This window comes from Zingiber officinale, chromosome 4B, assembly GCF_018446385.1.
Source record: "Zingiber officinale cultivar Zhangliang chromosome 4B, Zo_v1.1, whole genome shotgun sequence".
Lineage (NCBI taxonomy): Eukaryota > Viridiplantae > Streptophyta > Magnoliopsida > Zingiberales > Zingiberaceae > Zingiber > Zingiber officinale.
Genome location: NC_055993.1, coordinates 53,900,124 through 53,908,740, shown reverse-complemented (window position 1 = coordinate 53,908,740; position 8,617 = coordinate 53,900,124).

The following is an 8,617-nucleotide window of genomic DNA, read 5'->3' as shown; positions in this document are numbered from 1 at the left end:
TCAAATCATAACATAACATGTGAGACCATAAGCGTAAGGTAGTAGCATGTTCATCTAGGCATCATAGACATATCTTAAAAGAAGCAACTTTCTGAAGCATAAAGAGAATCATAGGACATGAAATAAGTGTACGCAAGATGTTCTTTTGAAAACATGTATCATATAGCATGAAATGAGTATATGCAAGATGTCCTTTTTAAAACATATATATCATATAAGTACTTAAACATAATCTTAACATGAGGGCCCGGCTTTGTACCACATACATGAATTTGCACGCAACCTAAATAGATCCAAGGTAGCTAATCTTGAACCTACTAAGAACTAGGCCCGTTTCCTTCACCATCGACCTAGGGGCACTTAGGAGCCCATCCCTTACTAGGCCCGTTTCATTGACCATCGACCTAAGGGCAACTTAGGAGCCTATCCCTGGTACAAGCCATACAAAAGTAAAATAGCATACATGCTTCTTATCATATCATAGCATATCATGTTTCTTGTCATCACATGTCATATCTTGTTCTTGTCATATCATGAAAAGTGCTCTTAATCCCAACTTAAGGGAAGCATCTCATAGGCTTTTCATCATAAATAAGCCTTGCATAAGCATAACTTGATGGCATAACATGCACATAACATATGGTAAATCATAGAGGAAACATAACATGATGACATAAGTGCACATATCATATAGCATAGCATAACATGATGGCATAAGTGCACATATCTAGTAACATGGTGACATAGAATTCATATCATATCATAAAGAGTCTTTATCATGCATGGTTGGGGTTTTGCACTTCCTACAAACCCTAAATCATCACTTGGCCGAAACATATAAGCATGAATCCTTGGTTTCCAAGCAACATAAAAACATGAAATCACTATCCTAAGTTCTCATAATACTTAACATAACATGTGAGAGCATTTGGAAACCCTAGGTAGCTCCTTAACCAAATTCCTTATCTTGGCCGAAACCTGTATGCATAATTCTATCTTCTTTTAACAACTTAAAACATGAAATTCTTACAACATACATAGCATAGCAAATGAGGTTCTTAGCAAGCATAATTAAGGTTCTAACAGTAATGTTCAAGCCTTCGCCGAAACCTATAAGCATGTTTCTAGGTTTTTAAGCAACCTAAAGCATTAAAACTTTAAACCAACATCATATAGTGGGTTACATATCATGAGGAAATCATAAACAAGCATTGTTAAGTTCTTTAACTTCCTCTAATCTTTTTATTCTTACTTGGCTGAAACCCTAATATCATGAATCTAGGTTTTTAAGCAACCTAAAGCATGGAAACTTTAAACCAACATCATATAGTGGGTTACATATCATGAGAAATCATAAACAAGCATTGTTAAGTTCTTAAACTTCCTCTAATCCTTTTATTCTTACTTGGACGAAACCCTAATGTCATGAATCTAGGTTTTTAAGCAACCTAAAGCATGGAAACTTTAAACCAACATCATATAGTGGGTTACATATCATGAGGAATCATAAACAAGCATTGTTAAGTTCTAAACTTCCTCTAATCTTTTTATTCTTACTTGGACGAAACCCTAATGTCATGAATCTAGGTTTTTTAAGCAACCTAAAGCATGGAAACTTTAAACCATCATCATATAGTGGGTTACATATCATGAGAAATCATAAACAAGCATTGTTAAGTTCTTAAACTTCCTCTAATCTTTTTATTCTTACTTGGCCGAAACCCTAATGTCATGAATCTAGGTTTTTAAGCAACTTAAAGCATGGAAACTTTAAACCATCATCATATAGTGGGCTACATATCATGAGAAATCATAAACAAGCATTGTTAAGTTCTTAAACTTCCTCTAATCTTTTTATTCTTACTTGGCCGAAACCCTAGAAGCATAGGTCTAACTTTTTATGCAACCTAAGAATGAGATCATTAAACTAACGTCATATAGTGGTTTACATATCATGAGAAATCATAAACAAGCATAGTTAGGTTTCTACATTTCCTTTAACCCTTTTTTTCTTACTTGGCCTAACCCTAAAGGAGGTGTGGTTCCAAGTTTTGTTTCAACATGAAGTATAAAAACCTTTAGCAATCATAGATAGCCTCTCAACCTTGTCTTGGCCGAAACTTACAAAGTAAAACCCTAGTTTTCAAGAAACCTTTAAGCATAGAGACATACAAAAACTACTTGTACTGCAGGTGAGGGGAATACTTACATCCTCTTGCTTGTTTTGCTAAGAAAAATACCCTTGCTTGCAAAGTTTTCCTAGGAAGGACTCCTTTTGCTTGGTTTCGGCAATGGTGAGGAGAGGGCTTAGAATTTCGGTGGAAGAAGGAAGGAGGAGGAAGAGGGAAGAAAAAATAAAGTTTTCATTTCTTTTTCCTTTTTATTCTCCAAGAAGGAAGAAGGCAAAACCAACTTCTCATTGAAAGAAGAAGAAGAAAACTTAAACTTTTCCTTCTTAGTGAAGGGAGTCTTCTCTTTCCTTACCCTTAACTACCATGTCCCTTTCCTTTCTAACAGCACACCCCTGCTGGGACTACTGGTTATCACATAGAACTACTTACTAAGAGGTCCAAGGTTCAAACCTTGGTCATGCCTCTTTTTTGGTCTATTTTCTTTTATTTATTTAAAAAAAATCTACATAAAGCCTATTCTAATCATATAAAAATTCATATAAAATTGCTAGGGACCTTACGGGTGTTACATATATCACCCAATAATATTCATAATGAATTCTCAGACAAAATAATGAGTTGGTCAGATATATAGTGCCAAAAGAAATAAACCAATTGAACTTTTAAATGCAATTTTTCTAATAAATTCCTGGATTGTGTAATAAGCTAGGAAAGAATATAACGTTGTACGAAATAAACAAGACGGACATATATAAGCAGCTTCTATAAGGAATTCTCGGACTGAATTATAAGCTAGGCAAGAACATAAGATTGAACAAATTACACAAGCTAGACATCTATAAGAAATTTTTATAAGGAATTCTTGGACTAAATTATAAGCTGGACGGGAACATAAGGCTAAGTGAAATAAACAAGTTGGACATATATAAGTAATTTTCATAAGGAATTCCCAGATTGAATTATAAGCTGGGCAAGAACATAAGGCCGAGCGAAATAAACAGGCTGGACATATATAAGCCCTTGATCTTAGAGTCTATCAATAATGAATACTTGCTTATAACCTGAGTTTAAAGTCGCCATTTGACTGTATAGAGTTTAAAGTAGCAGCTCGACTATGTAGAGTTTAAAGTCATAGTTCAACTATATAGAATTTAAAGTCACAATTCAGTTGACGACATGGTAGAGGTTAAGGTCGAATTTGACTGTATAGAGTTTAAAGTTGTTGTTTGACTGTCAACTGTGTAGAGTTTAAAGTCGTGTTCGACTACATAGAGTTTAAAGTCGCAGTTTGACTGTCAACTGTGTAGTATTTAAAATTAAGTTTGACTGTATAGAGTTTAAAGTTACAGTTTAATTATCGACTGGGTAGAGTTTAAAGTTGAGTTCGACTGTATAGAGTTTAAAATTACAGTTTGACTATCAAATGTGTAGAGTTTAAAGTCGAGTTCGACTATATAGAGTTTAAAGTCACAGTTCGACTATCAACTGGATCGAGTTTAAAGTCAAATTTGACTATATAGAATTTAAAGTCACAGTTTGACTGCCAACAGTGTAGAGTTTAAAGTCGAGTTCAATTATATAGATTTTAAAGTCACAATTTGACTGTCGACTATATAGAGTTTAAAGTCGCATTTGACTGAGATAAATCCACCTGCACTTTTTATTAAATGTATAAAAGTTAAACAAAACACCAGAGTAAGTTACAGGCATAGTTGTCAAACTCTATAAGGTTGTAGGTGATTGGCACTCCACTAGCTCGGCCTTAAGCTCAAGAATCAGGTCGGCCGCTATGTGAGTGGTGGCCAATGGCCGACCGGCTTAAATTTGTATTTCTTCTTTCTCTTCATACACCAGGACGGGTAGATTTTCTTGAATAGAATTAACTTCCATACTTTACATTTTTCGAGCAACATTAGCTTCCGTCTTTACTATCTCCACATAGTACTTGCATGCTACCAGTTGATCCCCTTTGACCTCCTCCACTTGGTCATTTACAGTAAATTTTATCTTCTGACAGATGGTTAAAATGACCATTCGAAATTCATTTATGGCCGATCTTTTAGTATTAGTCCTAGTACTAATTATGAGATGATTGTAAAGGGCTCCTTTTGTATCATATTTCATGTGGAGAATTTGCCATTCAAAGCTTGTGGTGGTATCTCTAACTTCTCCATGAAGGGTGTAGAGACAAACGAATGTGTTGCCCCAGTATCAAATAACACATTAGCATATTGACTGAAAATAGGTAGCTGACCTATGACCACGGTAGAGGCACTCGCCACATCGTCCTTGGTAAGTGATAAAAGCCTAGCGTTCGTCGTAGTTGGCGGGGCTTCCAATCTCCCTTGGCTAATCGGAGTCCCTTTAATGGCAGCTTGCATATAATGTAGCTGTGAGGGAGCACTTCTGTTCTGGTCATTCTGCTGGAACGGTGTCTGGGACTGGGTAGGGCAGTCTCTGGCCAGGTGTCATTCCCGTCCGCAACTGTAACATTTTCTCGTACCCTTGCGACATACTCCGGAATGCTGCTTTCCACAAATGGTACACTGAGGGTACTTAGGTTGCCTATTTGCTGGTCCTCCTTTGGTGTTGTCCCATTGTTTTCTTTTTCCATTAGAGTTTCCTTTCCAGCCGGGTTTGGTACTCTAAGATTTCTGCCCTTGCGTCTGTGCCTGATTATTATTCTTGTTCATCGCCATTTGACAATGCTCGGTGATCAGGGCACTGCTGACCAGTTCTTCTGTAGTCTGCAGTCTATTAATTCCACCGGCCACATTCAGTGCTATCTCAGGTCGGAGCATCTTATGCATCAGTCTAACTCTTTCTCTTTCCGTGCTGACTAACTCTGAGCAGAGGCGTGCAAGATGATTGAAGCGCTTTACTGCTTCGTTTACTGATAAGTCACCTTGCCTGAACTCGGTGAACTCGTTGTAATGCCGGTTCGTCACTTGCATATGGAAGAATTCTTCGAAGAACTCTGTCTCAAAGTCCGTCCAGTTCATCAGATTAATTTGTCTCTTAGCCTTAACTCTTTCCCACCACATTCTTGCGTCTCCGGAAAAACAGAATGACACACATTTGCTCTTTTCCGATACAGGCCAGTCCAGCAATTCCACAATACTTTCCACAGTCTTGAACCAGGCTTGAGCGTCCCATGGCTCACAAGTACCCGAGAAGTTCTCCGGCTTTAGCCTTAGCCACTGTATCAAGTAAGTCTCCTGTCGGACCACTGGAGCAGGGGCTACCGGTGGTACTGGTGCAGCTAGTGGTATGACGGGCGCTGCATTCTGATTTGCTGGTGGGGTGACAGGGTTTCCTTACTGATTCATCAGAGCAGTGATTACTTGTTGTTGTTCCGTGATCTGAAGTTGGAGATCGGTGACTACCTGGGTCAGATCTGGTGGGGTCACTGTCTCATCAGCCCAGTTACCGCGTCTTCTAGCCGTATCTATTTTCATAAATAACCATGAGGCGAGCATAAGTCTAGAATCATCCCTACTTATATTCGTTCACATTAAACATTGCTTAACATAAATGAAGAAAATCCATATCAGTCATACCTAGGTTCATGGATACTAAAACATTTTCTATCATACATAGAGTAAGTACAGAAAGTCTTACTTGGAGCGGCAGGATGGAGGCTTGATGTGTGTGTAGCGGAAAGGCTAACCTGACTCTGATACCAACCTGTAACGCCCGCCCCTCCTGCTAGTAGGGCGGGGTTACTTTACTTATCTATTTGCGGAAACATATATGCATATTAAAATTTATTTTGAAAATAAAACACTTAAAAATATCCTGAAGTCGTGCGGAACAATAACATAAGACACTTGGTTCATGTTGACATAACAAAATAACTTAAGCAGGTCTTTATTTGCCTTAGCCGAGCCACCACCACACACATCTCCTTGGCTCTCCTGCAGCTCCCTTAGGTCATCCATTCTTTGCCCTTATCTGTGGTACAAGGAAAGTAAGCTATAAGCACACAGGCTTAGTAAGATCCTTTCTTACTCACAAAATCCATATATCAAAGCATAAATACATAAGCATACAACCATAAAAATACGATCATCTAACATCATAAGGGCATAGCAGGTCATATCATAAATCATAAATAACATCATGCTATATCATATCATAAATCATCATGTCATATAAATATCATAAGAGCATAGCATGTCATATCGTAAATCATATCATATCATCTTATAAAGAACATCATGCTATCATATCATAAATCATCATGTCATATAAATCATAAATCATATCATGCAAGATGCCTTTTAAAACATGTGTCATGTCATATGGAAGATGTCTTAAAACATATCATATAGTACTTGAACATAATATCATCATGAGGGCCCGACTTTTACCACATACATACATAAATGCGCGCAATCCCTAGGACAGGGTAGCTAGCCCTGAACCTACTAGGGATCTAGGTCCGTTCATAGTCCGTCTACCTAGGGGCGTACTAAGGATCCCATCCCTTTACTAGACCCGTTCATAGTCCGTCGGCCTAGGGGCACTTATGGAGCCCACCCTTGGTACAAGCCATACAAAGTAAAATATCATATCATGGTTCATATCATTAGATAACATAACTCATCTTATCATATCATGAGGAGTAAAACATGCATATTTGGGCACACAGCACTTGCATGGATCATAAACTTACATAATGAGCATGTCATTTGCCATATCATAAAGCATGCATATTTGGGCACACAGCACATGCATGGATCATAAGCATACATAATGAGCATGTCATTTACCATATCATAAAGCATGCATATTTGGGTACACAGCACATGCATGGATCATAAGCATACATAATGAGCATGTTATTTGTCATATCATAAAGCATGCATCTTTGGGCACATAGCACATCATAAAAGACACAATCATGCATGGCATCATTAAATAACATCTTCTAATTCATAACGTATCATGTGAGGCATATCTAAGCTTCTAAACTCATAGTGGCCGAACCACTCATAAAGAGGAAACCAAGCTATAGGCAACATGCAAGTGTAAACACCTAGCTAAAATCATATCATATTATCAAGAGATACAGGAGCATGCTAGGTTAACTTTTTAGCTTCTCTAAACCCTAATTTGGTTCTTGGCCGAAACATACATGAAGGGAAGTTAAGCTTTAAAACAACATGTAAACATAAAGACCTAGCTAAATTCATATCATATCATCAAGAGGTACATGAGCATGCTAGGTTAACTTTTTAGCTTCTCTAAACCCTAGTTTGGTTCTTGGCCGAACCTTACATGAAGGGAAAGTTAGTTTTAAACAACATGTAAACATAAACACCTAGCTAAATTCATATCATATCATCAAGAGGTACATGAGCATGCTAGGTTAACTTTTTAGCTTCTCTAAACCCTAGTTTGGTTCTTGGCCGAACCTTACATGAAGGGAAAGTTTGTTTTAAACAACATGTAAACATAAACACCTAGCTAAATTCATATCATATCATCAAGAGGTACATGAGCATGCTAGGTTAACTTTTTAGCTTCTCTAAACCCTAATTTGGTTCTTGGCCGAAACTTACATGAAGGGAAGTTAAGCTTTAAAGCAACATGTAAACATAAACACCTAGCTTAAATTCATATCATATCATCAAGAGGTACATGAGCATGCTAGGTTAACTTTTTAGCTTCTTTAAATCCTAATTTGGCTCTTGGCCGAAACATACATGAAGGGAAACTAAACTTTAAACCACATGTAAACATAAACACCTATCCAAATTCAAATCATATCATCAAGAGGTGCATGAGTATGCTAAGTTAACTTTTTAGCTTCTTTAAACCTTAACCTTGTTCTTGGCGGAAACATATATGGAGGAAAACTAAGCTTTAAACAACATGTAAGCATAAACATCTATCCAAATTCATATCATATCATCAAGAGGTGCATGAGTATGCTAAGTTAACTTTTTAGCTTCTTTAAACCCTAACCTTGTTCTTGGCCGAAACATATATGGAGGAAAACTAAGCTTTAAACAACATGTAAGCATAAGAAAACCAACCAAATCTCTTATCATAGCATACAAACCCTAAGGATGTAGTGAACATGGTTAGTTTAGGTCTTAAGTTTTTTTCCTAGGTTCTTTTCCTACACTTGGCTGAAAGTTTACAACTTGTGACCCTAGGTTTTAAGCCTTCTAATCTTATGTAAAACAAAAGCAACTTGTACCACAGGTGAGGGAATACTTACTTCCTTTCGCTTGTGGCTTTTCTTAAGGAAAGATACCCTATGTGAAGAGGAAGAAGAGAGCTTCTTCTTCTAGCACTCCCTTTGATTTCTCTTGCTTGGAAAGGGTAGATCTTGAAAGCTCCTCCTTGTAAATTAGTTTTCTTAGGGAGAAAACCTTAGCTTAGCTTTTGAAAATGAGAAGAGGAACACTTTGGTTTCGGTGGGGAAAAGAAGAAGGAGAAAAAGGAAGAGGAACACTTTGGTTTCGGTGGGG